Source organism: Mauremys reevesii, linkage group 2 (genome assembly GCF_016161935.1).
Source record: "Mauremys reevesii isolate NIE-2019 linkage group 2, ASM1616193v1, whole genome shotgun sequence".
Lineage (NCBI taxonomy): Eukaryota > Metazoa > Chordata > Testudines > Geoemydidae > Mauremys > Mauremys reevesii.
The window spans coordinates 44,256,258-44,277,318 of NC_052624.1; the positions used below are offsets into that span (position 1 = coordinate 44,256,258).

Here is a 21,061-nt window from a genome sequence, read left to right on the forward strand (position 1 = left end):
AATTCACAAATAGTTTTGATATCCTGAACAATACTTTTTCTGGCAAATTTAATACATTTTTTAGATGTGACAATAGGAAACCCAGCTGTAGTTTCAAACTTCTGGCTTTGTAGTTATTACTTTGATTATGAGCTCCGTGGGGCAAGGACTGCCTTTCATATATCTTTGTACAGTGCCTAGCACAATAGTGTCCTGGTCTATGACGGTGTCTGTAATACAAATAAATAATATATAGTTCTCATCTGAAAAGAACCTTTGTTAGTTCAGGGGAGGGGGTTAAATAAAAATGAAAAATTATAAGAGATGTAAAAATTGCTTCAGCTCATGGCTGGTGGGAATCAGCTGAAGTTTTAGCTGAGCCTAATGAAATCCTTTTCTGTTTATGAAGTCACTGCACATCCTACTTGTCCAGTTTGACAGGCATAGATCTGCCAGAATAGTTGGTGTGAACTGACTATATATGTCTCATTATAACACACAGAACATAATCCTCCAAAAACCTTCCTAAATATCAGGGATAGGAGAAAATTATGGACATTTTAAAAAAGTGTCAGCAATGTTTGCTGAATTCTGCAATAGCCTGTAAATTCCGCTTGCATACACTAGACTGGGTCTAGATTACACCCTCCCCCTTGGGGTAGAGAGCAAGCAAATAGGTTATCAAAAATTAGAAAATTCACCACCTCTGATAAGTACCTCATTGAACTGGAAACACAAAATCACAAGAGACACTTCCCAGTTTCTGGCAGGCCACTTGAGCACTTCTAGGTTACATTGTCTGATGTCGTGGTTTGCGCGGAGTAGAAGAGTAGATGAGACATTCCCTGTTTTCACTGTGTTACCAGCCTTCACCCCCTCAGGTAAGGAAATGCCCAAATACATATTTCTGGTGAGATCCTGTCCCCAGTGCAATCCACAGCAAAACTTCCATTGACTTCAGGGGGCCAGCGTTTCACCTCTTTGTGTTGACAAGAAATCTAGGCTCGCATGTAAGGCTTTGAATACAGTGTTACTTTGAAAGTGCACAGTCCGTAAATGAAGAACAGGTATCAATAGTACACGTAAAAGAAAAAGCCCTTAATATTCAGCGTCCATCTTTCTGTTGCAGTATGATGGTGTCAGGGAGAATTTTTAATCCCTTATGTTTGTCTTGATTAACCAAAAAAATCTATGGAATCCTCTATAACTGACATACTGAGAGAAGATTATAAGTCTGTATTTTTCCAAGTTATTTTTTCCCTCACCACTCATGACCTTGTGAAATGGAAAACCAGACGGGTTACATTTCCCTCCAGAAAATCAAGATGAAAAATTAAAAACTATGAGGTAAAGAGCTGGAGGGTCATGACCCCTTTCACTGTCGGCATGGGAAATGAGAAGACAAATATCCCTCTCTTTTTATAATACTATGCAATTATACAAAATAAATGACACTCTTCTACCAAAGACATAAAATGAAACCTTTTTGCTGTTGGAGCTCTACCTCCCGCAGGCTACTTCTTCTCTAGAAGGTTCTTGGGAGGGAAATTTGTGTAAATTATATTTGGGATTAATGACAGTACATTAGGGTGCCTCTTCTATCTTTAAAAAAAAAAAGAGAGAGAGAGAAGTCGAGGAGAAATGAGCTTGTGTCAGAGACAGGATTGACTTTGCCAGTGCAATAAATATAAAATCTTAGACTAACGGCCTTTCAGTCCCAGAAGAGAAGACCTTCAGAGTTTGGTTTCATAAGTTTACAAAAATCAACAGTGCAGCCCTAGTTTTTAATTCAGTCTCAGTTTTATGTTGTTCCCTCAGCCTAAGATATCAAATACTCAGAAGTTGGCTTTGGTAGATCATTGTTCTTGGATAAACATGCTGAAGGAAAAGCACTCATGCTTGCTAGTGCATCACATTGCAGCTGAGATGGAATCTTTGAGTAACTGTAGGCACAACCCTTTTTTTTTAAACTGTAGAGAGTTCCCAGATGTTGATACTCTTATGTGTGTGTCATTCTTCAAAGCAAAGAAGTAACCAAGGGAGGTTTGCTTTTTTATTGTGCCTATTGAAAGAGCATTTATGAGAAGAGAGACCCAGCAATCAAAGGAAAAGGGAGAACAGACCAGAGACTGTACCAAATTAAAAATTGATAAAGTAGAAAAATTGCTTTCATGACATTGTATGAGATGGAAGAATATGTCTAGAATAATTGTTGCTACACAAAGTAGACAAGAAGAAAACTCCACTCTTTTTCTTTCTATTCTAAATCTAATGTACATTCGAGGGAAAATTAAAATATGCTAGGAGTTCTCCCTCTGAAATGATTAAATAAGAGCAAGAATTAATTTTGATCTTGTGTGTGAATTTGATTTAAAGTTTTGTTTTTTTTTCCAAACGGTGTCTAAGTAGAGGCAAGGTGCTAAACCTTTAATGAATAGAGCTATTTTCAATTACAAATTGAAAAGAATACAGCCATTTGTTTTAAGCTACCCACCATACAAAGAAGTGAAACTTCCTGGCTAATTTCCTTTGGCCTCAGTTCACAATTTCTTCACTCAGCTATTTGTAGATCTTAAGCCTCCTGTATTTGCAGATACGTTTGTTTAGCCTTTGCACAGGACTGCTTTTGGTGTGTTGAAAAACTGATTTGTTTGGTGTTGTCATTCTGCAGAAGTTTTGAAAGCTGCAGTATTTTTCAGAATAAACATATTTATCTTAACTATAGACGGTGTCAAATGATTGTGCATTATCTCATAGAAGCACATACTAGAAGATATAACCCTACAAATGGCATACTTTCCCCTCCAGAAGTACATATGATCAGATTTTTTGCTTAGTCAGTAAGTGCATGATCTATATAGTTTATTATATGGACACTTTATGAAACCCTTCATTTTTGCTGTATATTAGAGCAACATAACAATAATGATATCATGTCAGTTACCATTAAGTTTCAAATTAATGTAGGAAAGTGTCTCCTCATAGATTTTTCACTAGAAAACAGTGTTTCAGAGACTTTTGAAGGAAATAAGGATTGAAGTATTGCAGATACTTTCTTGTTCAGTTTTCATGTAGAAGATATAGGGTGGGTTTTTCAAAAGTGCTCAGCATTGGGCAAACACTGCCTCTGAATTGACTTCAATGTGAGGAGAATTAGGCAATTCTGAGCACTTTTGAAAATCTGATTCCTAGATTTCAAGTGACTAATTCAACTAATCTATCAAGGTTTTCGTACCATGCCTATTACCATAGTATCTGCTGTCCAGCTGATTAGAGCCCTAATAGTTTCATATTTTATGTTTGGTCCTACTCTGTCAGCTAGAAAGCAAAGATCCAGATGCGGGGTTGGGGTATTACAGGGAAAATGAGTGTTCTGTAACCTTAAACCAAATCACATCTGTGCCAGTTACATACAGTTAAATTACAGTATACAGAGCTCTCAATTTTTAAAAGCTATTATTTACTAATATTATTTTTATTAAAGGTGTAGGCAATCCTTATGATTCTTTTCCTAGTTGTTGGTGTAAATCAGGAGTAACTTGGGAAGTAAATGGTGTTATAAGTGTAAAAGTGGTTAAAATGAGGAAAGAATCTATACCAGTATGCCCCAAAATATGTAGGAATGTAAAACTTCCCAATGAAAAATTAAAAGCATGCACAGAGCCCTTGAGAATAGGCACACTGCCCTCAGCTGTCAGTGTACTGAAAATCCCATCCAGCATGTGGGTAGAAAACAGTGAAAGTTTAGCTTTAGCTTGGAATCATATAACTTTATCAATTTGTGTGGTTGTGGGAGAAATTAGCCAAAATATTAGTGGGGCTGTTGTCCTACTATACCAATAGATTGATATACCTGTGCCACCAGGAATTGGATTTCAGGTGTTTGCTGGCTGATGAAGCTTCCCTGGGACCAGCTTTCCTGGCTGTCTTTTTCCTTTTAGACATACAGCGCCAGGGAACAGCAATTACTTGTGCTGATAGGATTCTGATGAAGAGACCTATAGATGAGAGAAGTTGGAGACTCCTGAAGCGTGGGCTGTATTTTGGATTGTGCAATTACTGTAGAGCACAGATGCCTGCTGTGTAGTCACTGCTTGTAATTGACACTTCATTCTCTTTAGTATGTACACTGACTTTTACAAGTTATTTTAGGCCCTGGCTGCAGGCACAACAGCTGATTATTATTATTTTTGTCTACAAGATAGTGTGTGGCTATGAACATCTAAGCATTTGAGAAAGAGGGACTGTAAAATACAAATACAAAATACAATATTGAAATAGGAAACATGGACAAGAACAATAAAATATTGCCGGCTTTATTGTAATTGTCAAAGATAGAGAAATATCTAGTGCTGTGGATTTTTGAGATTATGTATTAAATGGAGATTTTGTTTAAAGTTCCATGCTCTTTTCTTACATTTGAAAGATCACAGAAATGTCAGCTTTGAACAGTCCTCTTGAGAGGTCCCAGCTATGTGTGATTACTCCAAAGAGTATGAGTATTGGTGGTCAGAAACTCAGTATTTATCCCTGAAGTTCTAGGGACTGATCATTGTCTTCTGTGGGAGTGGATTTTGGGGGAGAAAATCTGCACAAGGAGATCTTCATGGAAATTTTCCTGAATTCTTCATTGGGAGGTGAAATTTCCCCAGAAATTTTTCACTCAAACCCTTTGAGTCCCTCAGGGTCTGTGAAGATGTATGGGAACCTGTAGGGGGCCTGGGTCATCTGCCTGGAGGAGGTCCTGTTTTAAGTTTTTAGGGGTTTATTAATGATCAATAAAAGAAACGTTTTCAAATAAATATGATTAAACCTTGAAAACATCCTTAAAGACATAGAGGTTGATTAATAATAGATAGCATGAGCTAAAAGGTTTGGGGTATGTGAGAGTTATACTCAGTGGAGAAGTGGTTTAAAAACTGGATGCTGTACATAGACCAAGAATGTTTTTGTGAATTTTCATAGAGATTTTTATTGTGGAGAGCATGTGCTTAAAAATGTCACAAGGGACCATAGTACCATCTAGTTTACTGTTAAAATGAGAAGCTATGTTATTTAACCGAAGAAAATAGTTTTTTTCTTCTCCATAAACATTCCCAGAAGGAATTTGTCTTTACTGGAAATCGTATATGATCCCCAGATAATGGATTCTGTAAATGTGCATAGACACCATAGGCTGTTATGCTTTACTGTGTCAATGGCCCACAGAGGATCAGTTCGTTAAGATATTGATACAAGAGATCATCCTGGTGCCCAAGAACCTGTTACATTTGGTGGTCGACGATATAGAGACAATAAGGTTGTTTTGCTGAGTTCCACTGAGCGTGTGCAATAGCATCAGTGTCCAAAGGATTGCTTATGATCTCTGTGCTTAGAATTATGACAACTCTGAGGGTTCTTCTCTTTCCTCCCCCCCCCTGCCCGGTTATGTTTCTTCAACAATATTTCACTGCTCCTCTTTGCATCTATCACAATTCCTGTGGAAGAATAAGTATCAACCTACATGTTGTGTTGAATTTTTGTTAGATAATGATGATGATTGGGTGGGGGAGGAAGGACAACATATGCATGAATTATAGTGCCTTTTTCTCCCAGGGCCGGTGCAAGGATGTTTCGCGCCCTAGACGAAATTTCCACCTTGCGCCCCCCTGCACCCTCGCCCAGAGGCGCCCCCCTTGCGGCAGCTCCCCACTCTCCGCCCTGAGGCACCCCCCCGCCCCAGCTCACCATTGCTCCGCGCACAAGCACCCCCAGCACGCCATCGCTGCTTCACTTCTCCCGCCTCCCAGGCTTGCGGTGCCTAAGCTGATTGGCGCCGCAGGCCTGGGAGGCGGGAGAAGTAAAGCAGCTCACCCCTGCCCTGCCTCCTCCCCAAGCATGCTGTGGCCGCTTCACTTCTCCAGCCTCCTCCGCGAGCACGCTGTGGCTGCTTCACTTCTCCTGCCTCCCAGGCTTGCGGCGCCAATCAGCTTAGGTGCCGCAAGCCTGGGAGGCGGGAGAAGTGAAGCGGCCACAGCATTCTCAGGGAGGAGGCGGGGCAGGGGTGAGCTGGGGCGGGGAGTTCCCCTGCGTGCCGCGCCCGCCCCTTACTTGCTGCAGGCGGCTCTCCCTGCGCTCCCCTGCCCCAGCTCCCCCCCCCTAAATGCCAGCGGCGACCGGGGCAGCCGAAGATCCGGCTGCCACGGTTGCTGCCGAAGAAAATGGTGCCCCCCAAATGCCAGTGCCCTAGGCGACCGCCTAGGTTGCCTAAATGGTTGCACCAACCCTGCTTTCTCCCCATTGTGGGTTATTCCAGGGCGGGGAGTGGAAGCAGGCATCTCACTGAGGTGTTTAATGTCTGTTTTGCTTCAGTCTTTGCTACAAAGGTAAATTATGACTGGATATTTAACACAGTTATTATTAACAAGAGGGAAGGAACACAAGCCAAAGTAGGAAAAACCGGGTAAGGAATATTTAAATAAATTAGATGTATTCAAGTTGTTAGGGCCTGATGCAGTTCACCCCAGTGTTCTTAAGGAGCTAGCTGAAGCGATCTCAGAAACATTAGTGATTTATCTTTGAGAGCTCATGAAGGATGAGTGAGGTCCCAGAGTACTGAGAAAGAGCAAACATAGTACCTATCTTTAAAAAGGAGAACAAAGAGGACTTGAGAAATTATAGCCCAGTCAGCCTGGAAAGATACTGGAAAAAATTATTAACCAATCAATTTATAAGCACCTAGAGGGTTATAAGTAATAGTCAACATGGATTTGTCAGATCATTTCAAACAATCTTAATTTTCTTCTTTGACAGGGTTACTGGTCTAGTGGATAGGGGGAAGTAGTAGATGTGATGTATCTTAATTTTAGTAAGGCTTTTGACACAGTCCCAACATGACATTCTTATAAGCAAAACTGGGGAAATGTGGTGCAGATGAAATTACTATAAGGTGGGTACAAAACAGGTTGAAAGACTGTACTCATGTAGTTATGATTCACTGTCAACTGGGAGAGCATACAAGTGGGGTCCTACAGGGGTCAGTCCTAGATCCAGTACTTTTAGCATTTTCATTAGTGACTTGGATAATGGAGTGGCGAGTATGGTTATAACATTTGTGGGTGACACCACACTGGGAGGGGTTATAAGCACTTTGGAGGACAGAATCAGAATTCAAAATGACCTTGACAACTTGGAGAATTGGTCTGAAATCAACAAGATGAAATTCAGTAAAGACTAGTACAAAATACTACACTTTGGAAGGAAAAATCAAATGCATAACTACAAAACGGGGAGTAACTGGCTAGGTGGCAGTACTGCTGAAAAGGAGGTGGAGGTTATAGTAGATCACAAATTTAGTATGAATCAACAATGTGATGCAGTTGCGAAAAAGACTAATATCGTTCTGGTGTGTGTTACTAGGTGCCTTATATAAGGCAGGGGTGATAACTTTCCCACTCCACTCTGCATCGGTGAGGCCTCAGCTGGAGTATAGAATCCAGTTCTGGGTGTCACACTTTAAAAAAAGATTTGGACAAATTGGAGAGAGTCCAGAGAACAACAACAAAATGAAAGTTTCCAGAAAAGGAAAGATTAAAAAAACTGGACATGTTGAGTCATGAGAAGACTAAAACTGAGGGGGGATACCTGGTAAGTCTTCAGATATGTTAAGGGTTGTTTAAAAAAAGAGAACGGTGATCAATTGTTCTCCATGTTCACTGAGGGTAGGACAAGAAGTAATTGGTTAATGTACATCAAGAGAGATTTCAATTAGATATTAGGAAAAACTTTCCAGCTATAGGGTAGCTAAGCACTGGAATAGGCTTCCAAGAGAAGTTGTGGAATCGCCATCATTGGAGATTTTTAAGAACAGGTTGAAGAAACACATGTTAGGGATGGTCTATGTACACTTGGTCCTGCCTCAGTGCAGGGGGTTGGACTTAGCGCAGAGTTCTCAAGGTCCCCTCCAGCTCTACATTTCTGTGATTCTGTGGCCTCTTGTGCACTGAAAAAAGTTAGTGAGAATTCCCCATTCTCTAGAGCCAGCTGGGGAATAAGGAGGCCACAATTGAGGAACCAACTTGGTTGATAGGACCCCAAAACCCAGTGTCTTGTGGGATGGGAGTGAACTTGCTGGCAGTAAAGGCTGTGCAGGTAGAGGGCCAGAGAGGCTTGGACAGGTTGGCATGCTGGTCAGGTACTTTTCCAGGGCAACAGAGCAGCGAGGGAAATGCTTTTTTATCCTCTGATTTGGGCAGACTTGGGCTGAGATTACTGCTGGGGAGTGGCTTCTTTCCCCAGGATATTCCTTCTGGGGTTTTTCAGCATCTACATATAACCACTAGGTGAGCTGGTTAGATGACATGGACTCAAGTGATAGCAATATGCAAATTACAAACAGCTCTATCTTTCTTTCACTATATATAACCACACCACTAACACCAAGGTGGCCCAGTGCTTGTGTTACTGTGGTTCTTAAAACCCAAAGCTCTTGGTAACTGTTGCTCTTGGTGAGGCGGTGGCGGGAAATAAATCAGGGGAAACATGGCTGTCTGGCTGATAGGTGGGTGGCACAAACAGTACAGTACAAGAGTGCGTTCAGTTAGAGCTGCACTTTATTTTAGTCTCAAGCACTTACACGTAATCAATAATTACCGAAGTCTGGAGCAGTCTTTGAGTGGTGCAACAACAGCCATCCAATTGGCCCATCTTTCAGCTGCTGTTGGGGACCCTAATCTGTGTTCCTGAAGTGTCTCTGCTTATTTATTGGGTTAGAGTAACAATAATATGTCAATAAAAAAAAACTTGTTAACCAAACAACTTCAAAGTTTAAGCAAGAGGTCTCCTCAAACCTCCACAAATATGTGTTTTTGCAGAGTCCTCGTGCCTTGAGGGCCCTGATAAACACATCCCAAAGGGCAGATATAGATAAGCTTCCTGTTTTTTCCAAAACATATACCTCAGCAATTTCAACTGAGATCTTATCAGGAAGTACACAGGGTCAGCTCCCCCATCAACCCCCTCCCCTCCTGACTTCTTGCTTAGATGTGTTAAGGCTGTTGCAGAGGCCTGTAAGACCTACTGATTTAGTTGCTTTTGGCCATAAGCATGATAATCAATATTCCAGTTATCAGTAATGGTCCAGGCATTTTGCTGGTCTGCCAAAATGACCCTGTGCACTTGGATGAGATCAGTTTATGGATAAAGAACAGCTGACTGAAGCTGAACCAGAGCAGAGGTGATGCTGGGTGTTCAGAGGAAAGTATTTTGAGGAGTTTTCAGCCACGGTGCAGTCTTTGACTGAAGGTTCACATCCACAATTGGTCAATTCAGTCCATAGTCTGAGTGTACTTTTGGGTTCTTCACAGACACTGAGCTCTGACATCACAATGGTGCGAGTGATGCTTTCTGCTATCTCTGGTTGGCTTGGAGACTGTCACATCCTAGTGGGTAAAGACCTGGCCTCACTTATCATGCCTTTGTCACCTCTCGGTTGGACTACGGCAATATAGCATACCTCAGAATGAAATCTTCAGTACTTAGTAAACTCGAACTGATACAAAATGCTGCAGTGCATCTCCTCAGCGACAGAGGCTTCATGATCACATCACACCTGTCTTCCACTCTCTACACTGGTTCCTATAGAATTTCAAATCAAGTTTAAAGTCTTAGTCCTTATCTTCAAAGTGCTCCATGTCCTGGGCCCAGGATACCTAAAAGACCGTTTACAGCTCTAAGATGAAGACAGTGGTTGACAGCTCTCCCTGGCACAGTGGAACTCTCAACAATAAGAGTTAAGTTCATGCGTGTGGGAGACAGAAACTTCTCGGGAGTGGTCAGACACTGTGGAATGAACTCTCCCAGAAACCAAGAACTATCCCAAATCTCACTACTTTCTGCTACAGGTGCAAGGATGATTTCTTTGTCCTTTCCTTTTCCACTATAAGCATATAGCAACTTGTTTTATATATAAAATAAAAAAATCATACTAAAACAAGACATTCCACTCCACATACTTCTCGCTTTGGGCAGAGGATGAAAGAAACAACATGTGACAGATGTGTAGTCACATTGCTTAATGCATTATTGGAAGGTGCTCAGATACTAGGGTGATGAGCACAATATAAAAACCTATATAAAATAGTATGTAGAACAGAGTAGAATTGGCAGCATATGCTGCTCTCTCATGATCTCCTTGCATACTGCCCACAAGAGACATGTGGTGGAGAAGGAGAAAAGACAGGAGTGTATGAGTGGTATCAAAGTTTCCAATGACTAGCGCATATACTATTGTCAGTGCCACGGGAGGGTCTGATTTCCTGCCATGATGTCAGACATTGTCCATTGAGGCCTGTGTGACCCATAATGTGTGTGGTAATTGTGGACTGAGGGGGGCAGCTGAGGGAAAGGGGGTGGTTCTGATGGAGGAGTTGTTGGTCCAATATCTTTGCTACACCTCTTATTCTAATTGGTCTAGCTTATATGATTGCCATAGTAAACCTCAGTCTTAATCATTTCTAAGATCCGGTAGTGATATTGATCTTTCAGACAGGCTTATGAAAACTGCCATTGTGACTTTAGATGCTGAAAGAGCATCTGACAGACTCAAGTGTGGATTCATGTTAGTTCTATGGCATGAAATTGGAATTGGAAAATACTTTACTAACTGGATACAAAGTCTTTGTGGAAACCCTGAGGCTGTATTTTGCTCAGCTAAGGTCATATCTGTTAATGCCTTTCCCTTCAACAGAGTACAAGATAAAACTGCTAACCAAGTTAGCCATTGTGTCATATTTTTTAACAGTTTGCACTGACTGCTTTTTGAAGGTGTTGAAATTAAACTTTTCAGAAAATTCCCCTCTGCTGATGTAAGTAATGCACACTTCATAATGTACTTCTCTTACCATAAGTAAACTCAGCGGGATTCTTAGCCTGAACAGGGTTACTCACTTACAAGTAAAATACAACCACCTCAGTGGTGCACTGTGGCAGCCAATCTATCCAATAAGTAGTGTGACAAAGTTCCTCCTCTACCTTGGTGGGTCCTGCGCTTATTGGCGGATTTGCTCACCATGTTGGTCGGGAAACAGCCCAGAGACCTTCCCCTCTGGTAGAAACCACAGTCCAGGTCAATTCCTCCTGTGTCTGATCAGGAGTTGGGAGGTTTGGGGGGAACCTGGGCCTGCCCTCTACTCCGGATTCCAGCCCAGGGCCCTGTGGACTACAGCTGTCTAGAGTGCCTCCTGGTACAGCTGCGCGACAGCTACAACTCTCTGGGCTACTTCCCCATGGCCTCCTCCCAACACCTTCTTTATCCTCACCACAGGACCTTTCTCCTGGTGCCTGATAATGCTTGTACGCCTCAGTCTTCCAGCAATATGTCTTCTCACTCTCAGCTCCTTGTGCCTCTTGCTCCCAGCTCCCAGCATGAATGCCACAAACTGAAGCGAGGTCCTTTTTAAACTGAGGTGCCCTGATTAGCTAGCCTGTCCTAATTGATTCTATCAGTTTCTTAATTGGCTCCAGATGTCTTAATTATCCTCCCTATCTTAATTGGTTCTAGCAGGTTCCTGATTACTCTAGTGCAGCCCCTGCTCTGATCACTCAGGGAACAGAAAACTACTCATCCAGTGACCAGTATATTTGCCCTCTATCAGACTCCTGTACCACACTGGTCTAGGTCTGTCACAGTAGCTAGAAATGGGAATGACTCACCAAATATGTCTCTAATTAAAAGTACATGGGGGAAATGTAGGGCCCAGTCCAACTTCCATTGATTTTTAGTTGCACTAGTATTGAGCCTTTAGGTAGGAGAAATGTATTATAATTATCTAGTTGGTATTTGGTCAGGATGCCCTTTCACGTGCAAAAAATGATCTTTTAATTACTTGGATTTAGGTTTGATCCAAACCACAGCACCTTTGCCCCAGGTCAGCAGTAATTACCTACAGAATGACCAACACCACTTTCTTCAGAGCCTGATGTTGACCAGGTCCAAGATCCTTCCCAGTTTGAGAACTCAAGAAATTGCAGAGTGAAGTGTACAACATCTCTTGTTATAAGACAGGCCTATCCATTGCATTGAACTGTGAGAGTATTTAAAATATTGTATCTTCTTTCTTAAGTTTCTTAAAATTCTTAAAATTCAGCATTGGGTGCTTCTGGTATGGTTGCGGTGACAAAATACCGCATGCACCTAGTAAGACAAGAAGCCAGTAAAGGATACAAGGAAGAGTGAAGTGCTCAGACCAGTGGGAGAAGAATTATAACTAAAGCAGTGGCATTATGGGGAAGCTAGAAGTGAGATTTTATTAGTTGGTAAAATTACACCCCAAACATAATGAAACAGCTTAAAAATAAAAACAAAACACAGAGAAATATCTTAATGTACTTTTTTCCATCCTCTTGAAATGTTCTTCTGTCTTTAAAAAATTAATTTATAGCCTGATTTTTCAGAGGTGCTGAGCACCTGCAAGTCCCATTAACTTCAGTGAGAGCAGTGGTTGCTCAGCTCCTTTGAAAAGCGGATCATTATTGTCGATCTCTTCAGTGATATAATTTGCCTCTGGCCTGAAAAATGGTAAACTGCTCCCACCAATGAGCTCATGTACTTAGTATCCTAGGCGCCTGGTAATGAAGCTTTTGAATCAAGGTCTCTTGTTTGACTTCCACAATGCTCTCAATTCCTTGTCATCCTGCTGTGATTAAGTTTTTGTTTAATGAGCCTTATTTAAATGAGCCTTTAACAAAACACTGTATTATATAACAGACAATTTATGCAACAATTTAAAATCATTATACAGTGAATAAAATGCAATGCATTAATAGTTATGCAGATTTGTTATGCAGAAAAATACACAAACTACATGGAAATTAAAGCATATATTAAAGGGAAAATAGTATGGTTTAAATAAAAATTTAATATAATGAAAACAAAGATATTGAGGTGCAAAGGGAAAGATTATTAACAGGAAATGTTTAAAGATCTACTAACATAAATATATTCTATTTAATATGAAATGAAATTAAATAATTACATATATCTGACTGAATTTTTTAAAAAGAGTGAATTAAAAATGTAGTCAATAACCCATTATATTTTTCTTTAAAAGATTTAAAACAAAGCTTTTGTTTAATGTAATATAAAAGTGTTTTCACAACTTTATATAGGTAATTATTTAATGTATGTAGTGTTTAATGAGTTTTTTTAATTTTCATTGTTACTGAAGGATACAATCTCTTCTTGATATGTTAGGGTTTATTGTACATGCACAACTCTCCTATTAATGCAAATGCGAGTAATTCATGAAGATCTACCTGCATTAAGTTGAGAATATTCTGTTTTCTCTGCAGTAGTTGGCCTTCTGAATACTCAAAAGATGTCGGGAACCATTGATAATAGTAATACTTAGCACTTACCTAGTGATTTGCATTTTCAGTGTTGTATAAACATTAACCCCACATCACTCTTAATGTATGTTAGAAATAGGGAAACTATGATACAAAGGTTAAGTGAAAGGTTATCCATATTAAGAGCTGGGATTAGAACTTGACAGTTCTTGGTTCCCTAAGACCTCAAGACAGCACTTTTCTCTGTTAGCAGGTTCTTACTTTCTGTACTGAGAGAAAAAAAACATTAATTGAATCAGTCTTGCTTTAGAGTAGACCAAAAAAAAAAAAAAAAAGGTTTTAAGGTTCCTGGAGAGAGATATGTATTTAAGGACATTTCCAGAGATTTAATAGATTCTATAATAGCTTTGGCCCCATCTATAACAATACGCAGACCATATGTTAATGAACATTTTCATTTACTGTATTTCTAATCCTCACCTAAAGTCTATGTATTTCTAAGAACCTGGGTTATTTAGCTATTGAGTTAGATGGTTTGTAACGAGGAAAAAGGGTAGAACAATTTTAAATTATTGCTGTTCAGAGTGAAATCTGTAACAACAATGTAATATCATGCATCACAAGGCAAAATAAAGTTTTAAAACAGTACTATCCATAATCAATAGCACATGCATTTACAGCACAGGTATAGTTTTACATGGATAACTGCATTATTCAGGGGGAGAGGACCTTTATGCTAAATTGAAGGTTTTCTGGTTTACACCTTGGACTAGATTCTCAGCTGTTACAAATCAAAGTTGTTAGTCTGAAGTTGATGTAAAGTCACCAATTTACCACAACTAGGACTTTGGCCCCATCTAGCCATTTGCCAGCTGCAGTAGTCACTTTTTTCTGTGACCATGAAGATGCTCTCACTTTTTGTGAAGAATTTTAGAACTATAAATAGCTTATTTTTTCCTAAGTCTCTAACTTCTATTACAATTATGTTAAATTAGACTTTGGGGGTGTGGGTAGGTTTGATTGTGGTAGCCAATACTGAACAAGAGGAACTAGAACAGAACAACTTTGGGGTGTTATTTATACTGACAATGTTGATGTAGTAAAGATGCTTAAGTCATCTATTAAGGAAGCTGAAATTGTGCTGCAGCTGCTAAACTATCTGTAGACCTCAAAGAAAAAGACAGTTGCCCACTCTAGCACAAGTATGAGCTTATAATTTTTATGACAGCTCTTTGAAACTATGGCAGTTCTCTGCCCAGACTGTCTTGTAATGCTCTTGAACATTACAAATCTTGCCATATAGGTTGTCTACTCTAGATAACATGTGAGGATAAATAAATTGTCAGATTGTGACTTTTAAGTTTGAACTATTCAAAATGCATTCAGCCATGTAAATCTTCCTTGAGACTCTGTTTGCTGTTACTGCTCCTACATACCTTTTTAGGTTATTATTTTAACCAACCCATTTAGCCAAGAATTTTGACATACAGTTATGTTAATTTGTTTTGCAAAACTCCATAAGTGTGCAGAGGTGCTTAAATGAACAATAGTTTAAATAAAGTTTTGAATGTTCAAAGTTTATATCGAAGTGGCCCTCAATATTTCTTTATTTTTGCATGTTGAGCTTACTATTCTGAGTGTTTTGGTTGCTACTATACTAAATTTGTCAGAGGTAGTTTCTCCCAGTGACCTACTGGAGTTATTGCCTAAAGAAATGCCAGTTCAGTAGGTGAAAGGTGGCTTGCTTTCAGTGGTAATAGATCTTCAATTCAGCATGGGCGCCAAATTCAGTTCTAATGTAAGTCTATGCATCTCCCTAGATTTCATTGGCACCGCATCTACTTATAACAAGGCTAAATTTGGATCTGTGTCTTTAACAGTTCATTGCCCTAGAAGAGTCTACTGTGGTCCGTTCAGAATTTTCACATCACTTCATTTCACATAGGTACTGGATAGAGAGGTTTGATTCTTAACAGTGGATTTCCAGGTATTTATTGGTGTAAGGCACAATCTTAATATTCTTCTAGTATAATTATTTTATATCAAAAGTCCTCTCCATTTATTTTCTATGATAGAAGTTTCTGCTGCAGAACTGTATTATGATCTGGTTGGATAGCTCTGAAGGAATATGGATACATGATTACTGGTGTAAAACCAAATAATACTTGAGGTCTGTACATATAGGAATGTAAACTTTCACGTAAAACTTTGCCTTCAAGTTGGATGATTTAACTAATTTAGGATGACATATATTAAATGGATTTTGAGGAAGAATTCACTTGAGCAGGCGGATCTGAGGACTCAGGAGGTTCCTCTCACATTGTGTCATTCTCAAGAAGCAATGTATCGGTACATTTGCCAATTTTGCTCTTTAAAGCAAAACAAAAAATGTTTAAAATGTCTCTAATGGTGTACATATTAAAGTTAAATCATGTGCAATAATTGTCATTCTTAGATGTGTTCAGCAAGCCTACAAAAGAAAGCAGGGACATGTAGAATTAAGTGCTGAATTTGAGCAGGTTGTACAGTGGTGTAGTTCCATTGTCTTTCAGTGCAGTTACCTCTCTTCAAAGAGATTTAACACACAACTCATAGGCCAGGGAAGATGAGGGTCAAAAGACAGCTTTAAGTCGTCATTGTGCCTTCTTGATCCTGGACTGCTCCAGAGGCTGGAAAGGCCCCAAGGATAGCTGAGGGTATGTCTACACTGCAATCAGAGGTGTGATTGCAGTAGGCATAGACAGACCTTGAGCTAGCTTTAATCTAGCTAGTTTGAATAACAATAACAGTGAAGCCATGGCAGCATGGGTTAGCTATTCAAGTACATATCCAGGTGGGCTTGTGCAGCCTGTGCCGTCACCCATGCTGCCATGACTTCATTGCCATTATTATTCAAGCTAGCTAGATCAAAGCTAGCTCAGCTATGTCTACATGTGCAGCAGTCATGTCTCTGATTGCAGTGTAGACACACCTTAGGCTCCTAGGGATATCTAAAGGTAAGTAAGCCTCCACAGGTGGCCCTGTGGGCTGCAACATTGCCCATAAACTCTGCAGCACTGTGTGCCCTTCCCTTGCCAGACACTTCACCCTATGCAATGGATTTTAAGGTCACTTTTTGCCACTCCAGCCCATTTATGTTGGTGTAATGAGGTGAGAGTGAGGGTGAAGATCTCACCCAACATGTGGGAGGGAAATGAACGCTAACTATGGATGTACTGTTTATATCACTGTTTTTCTTGTGGAGGTTTGTAATATTTTCTTTGACATTTTATTTTTAATCTTCAAACACCCCAGTTTAACACAATATCTGTGGCCACTTGAGCACTAAAATACTTAAAAATAAAAATCCTGGAATGAGGTGGCTGAGGCTCCCTTTTTTTAATCTTTCCCACCAGAAAGTAACTTTGCTTTGTGGCTGGTAGTTACAGGGCTGCCTAAGAAATAGAAAGCTTGTGAAAATGAGTTCTCCACTTGACACACAGCGTTCTGTGTAGATGGATTACTCTACTTTACATAATTCTGCCTATAAACTGCTAGAACCTACAACTCACAGGCACATATGCTGAATTCTGTGTAAGAATGGGTTTCAGACACAGAAAATAATCCAATCCTGCACAGAAACACAAGTAAATAGCAATTTCTCGTTTGAAGAGCAAAACTCCACTGTCAACATATTCAAATTATAGATAAGCAGATCCATTTGTAGATACATATTTGTATTTGGATGTTAATGTCTCCCTGTCCCCCACCCCCAATTAAAAATGAATCTGCTTCCCTGTAAAAGCAGCAAAGAGTCTTGTGGCACCTTATAGACTAACAGACGTATTGGTGTCTATAAGGTGCCACAGGACTCTTTGCTGCTTTTGCAGAGCCAGACTAACACGGCTACCCCTCTGATACTCTGCTTCCCTGGACAGCCCTACCATAGTCTTATTTACTAACTATCTATCACACTGCTCCTGGGGTTACATCTGTTCTTCAGCAAATTTACAGGCACTTGACCATGCTCTTAACTTGCCATAATTTAAATTATTTCCTTTCTTGCAAATTCCCCAAATTTTACTACTTATTTAGAAATGATTGAATATTAGAATCTTAATCCCCCCCTGGAATGATTTGGTTTTCAGGGTAATGTTCCAGTAGGGAGCAAGGCGGGCATTTGATTGACTATTGCTAATGAATGTGATGGACATTATCTGGGCTGTGTGGCAGCACCATGTCAACAGCAGCTTTGCAGGGACATGTGGAGACTAGGGGTATGTCTACACTACAAGAGTAGTTCGATTCAACTTAAGTCGAATTTGTGGAATCGACCTTACAAAGTCGAATTTGTGTGTCCACACTAAGGACACTAATTCGACTTTGTGAGTCCACACTAATGGGGCAAGCGTCGACTTTGGAAGCGGTGCACTGTGGGCAGCTATCCCACAGTTCCCGCGGTCCCCACTGCCCATTGGAATGCTGGGTAGAGCCCCCAATGCCTACTGGGAGAAAAAATGTGTCGAGGGTGCTTTTGGGTAACTGTCATCATTGAACCATCACTCCCGCCGGCGGGAAATCAGTTCGCGCACTTTTCCTGTTAGTGACAGCGCGGACGCCACAGCACTCCACTGCGATCATGGAGCCCGCTGCTATCATCGCTGCACTTATGGCCGTTGTCATCTCCTCGCACCTTATTGTACATCTCTTCAACAGTCAGATGCTGAGAAATCGGTCGAGGAGGCTCCGGCAGCGCGGTGAGGACATGAAGTCACAGAGTGGCACAGACCTCTCAGAAAGCACGGTACGCCGCACCATGGAGATCATGGTGGCAATGGGTCATGTTCATGCTATGGAACAGCGATTCTGGTCCCGGGAAACAAGCACGGACTGGTGGGACCGCATAGTGCTGCAGGTCTGGGGTGAATCACAGTGGCTGCGAAACTTCCGCATGCGTAAGGGCACTTTCCTTGAACTGTGTGACTTGCTGTCCCCTGCCCTGAAGCGCAAGGACACCCGGATGCGAGCAGCCCTGAGTGTGCAGAAGCGAGTGGCCATAGCCCTCTGGAAACTTGCCACGCCAGACAGCTACCGGTCAGTAGCAAACCAATTTGGCGTGGGCAAATCTACCGTGGGGCTTGCTGTGATGCAAGTAGCCCACGCAGTCGTTGAGCTCCTGCTCTCAAAGGTAGTGGCCCTGGGAAACGTCCAGGTCGTCATAGATGGCTTCGCCGCGATGGGATTCCCAAACTGCGGTGGGGCTATAGATGGGACTCACATCCCTATCCTGGGACGGCCCACCAGGCCAGCCAGTATATTAACCGAAAGGGCTACTTTTCAATGGTGCTGCAAGCACTGGTGGACCATAGGGGACGCTTTACCAACATCAACGTCGGGTGGCCGGGGAAGGTTCATGACGCGCGTGTGTTCAGGAACTCTGGTCTGTTTAGACGCCTGCAGGAAGGTAGTTTCTTCCCAGACCACAAAATAACTGTTGGGGATGTGCAGATGCCTACAGTGATCCTCGGGGACCCAGCCTACCCGCTAATGCCCTGGCTCATGAAGCCCTATACAGGCGCCTTGGACAGTGACAAGGAACTCTTCAACTACCGGCTGAGCAAGTGCAGAATGGTGGTGAAGTGTGCTTTCGGACGTCTCAAGGGGAGATGGAGGAGCTTACTGACTTGCTCGGATCTCAGCGAAACCAATATCCCCATTGTTATTGCTGCTTGCTGTGTGCTCCACAATCTCTGTGAGAGCAAGGGGGAGACCTTTATGCAGGATGGGAGGTTGAGGCAAATCGCCTGGCTGCTGATTACGCTCAGCCAGACACCCGTGCAATTAGAAGAGCCCAGCGGGAAGCGCTGTGCATCCGAGAGGCTTTGAAAGATAGATTCCTCAGGTTGCAGGGTAACCTGTGACTGTTCAATTTCTTTACAGAGAAGCTGAACCTGCCCCTGTTTCAGTTACTGTTGACTTTCTTTTGCGGTTACATACCCCGTTCACCACGTATCCCCCCTTCCAACACACGTTTAAAAATAAAGCTAATGGAATATTGTTAATTAACAATGTTTTCTTTACTAATGAATTCGTGTTAAAGGGTTGAAACAGGGATGCAGACTGTGGTGGGTAGGGTGTGCAGTGATGTACAGACCGCTTCTACACTCAAGGAATGACAGGCTCCTGCTCCTAGAGCGGTCTGCAGTGCCGGACTGGTTGTTTCAACGGAGCCTGCCATCCCTCCTTTTCGGGACTCTGTGTGCGGGGGCTATGTGGCCTTGTGGCGGGGGAGGACTGGGGGGAGGACGGTTACAGGTGGGTGTGCAGGAAGGGGTGAGGGGTGCAGGCTCTGGGCTGGGGGTGGGGGCGTAGGAAGGGGTGAGGGGTGTGTGGGAAGGGGGAGGAGGTGTAGGGGGATGAGGGCTCTGGCTGGGGCTGAGGGTTTGGGGCATTGGAGAGGCTCAGGGCTATGGTGGAAGGGCAGGGTAAGGGCAGCCTGCCTTGCCATTTGTGGATGGCAGGCGCTAGGACCCTGGGGCAGCAGACAGCATTTCTGCGGGGAGCCGCTCTACTGTCAGGCAGGGACGCGGCGGGGCGGGGGGAGACCCGTGGGGGGCAGGGCCCGATCCAGCAGGACCGGGGGAGAGACCCAGCTCCAAATATAGCTGGAGCAGGGCACCTGCCTCCGATGCACAGAACATGAAAAACATCTCCCAGACTGACCAGGGTGCCTAGTGACTGCACTGCGTGTGTGACCTGCTGTAGATCCTGCCCCCGTGTCTGTACCCTGGTAATGGTGACTGTCCTATGCAAGTACCAAACCCCTCCCCCCCCTTCACACAAAGTCTTCTGTAAAGAAAAATGACGGAAACAGTAATGAACAGCAAACTATTTTTAATAATCAACTACACAGTTAGTGGATGAAACTGGGATTTGGCCTTGGGTGACCCAGAAAGGGAAGGACTTCTCAACATTTAGCGAATGAGAGCTTTTTGGTACTTGAGCACTCTGCTGGGGTGGAATGACAGTGTTCACGGCCCTTGGCGCACCTCCTTCTTGTTATTTTGGGTGAGGGGGGTATTGGACTTTGTGGCGGGGGAAGGCGGTTGCAGATACAGTGCAGGGGGGCTCTGTCCTCCTGCCTGCGGTCCTGCAGAACATCCACAAGGCGCCTGAGCGTGTCCGTTTGCTCCCTCATTAGCCCAAGCAGCATTTGAGTCGCCTGCTGGTCCTCCAGATGCCATCTGTCCTCCCGTTCGCTGTGTGAGCGCTGCTGCTGAGACAGGTTCTCCCTCCACTGGCTCTGCTGGGCCGCCTCGGCTTGGGAGCAGCCCATAAGTTCTGCGAACATCTCGTCCCATGTCTTTTTCTTGCGCCGCCTAATCTGCGCCAGCCTCTGTGAGGGGGATGCTGGGGCAGGTCGGGAGACAGTTGCAGCTGTGTGATGAGAAAAAGGGAGTGAATTCCTTACAAAGATACATTTTTGCAAAGAAGAAACATAGTCTAGTCAGTCTCTGTGAACAAGACCATGCACAGCACCTATCTCATGCGCACTCACTCAGGGAAAGTTTGAATTTTCGGAATTCGCTTTCATTGCCTGGGTGATTGCACCGCAGATCAGGCAAGCGGGGCAGGACAGCAGAATCCGTGGAGCAGCCAGGCATGGTAAGCCAAATACTTTTGGCTGCTTAAAAGTGAATGTATACCACTGTCCTCTTGCTGCAGGCAATCCTGAAAGCATAAACTCTGCCCTTGTTCCACCCCCTCGCGTCTGTTT

The 21,061-nt window shown here is 42.5% G+C and overlaps 1 protein-coding gene and 1 long non-coding RNA gene across 7 annotated transcripts in view; both read left to right on the top strand.

Moving 5' to 3' along the window:
• Positions 1-21,061, top strand: part of CDK14 (cyclin dependent kinase 14) — a 543,695-nt gene that overhangs the window by 307,017 nt on the left and 215,617 nt on the right. The gene's annotated exons all lie outside the window — the stretch shown is intronic.
• On the top strand, positions 9,362-11,903 carry LOC120396935. Its single transcript, XR_005593549.1, has 3 exons — positions 9,362-9,748; positions 10,760-10,823; positions 11,854-11,903. It is a non-coding gene; the product is annotated as an uncharacterized LOC120396935 (long non-coding RNA).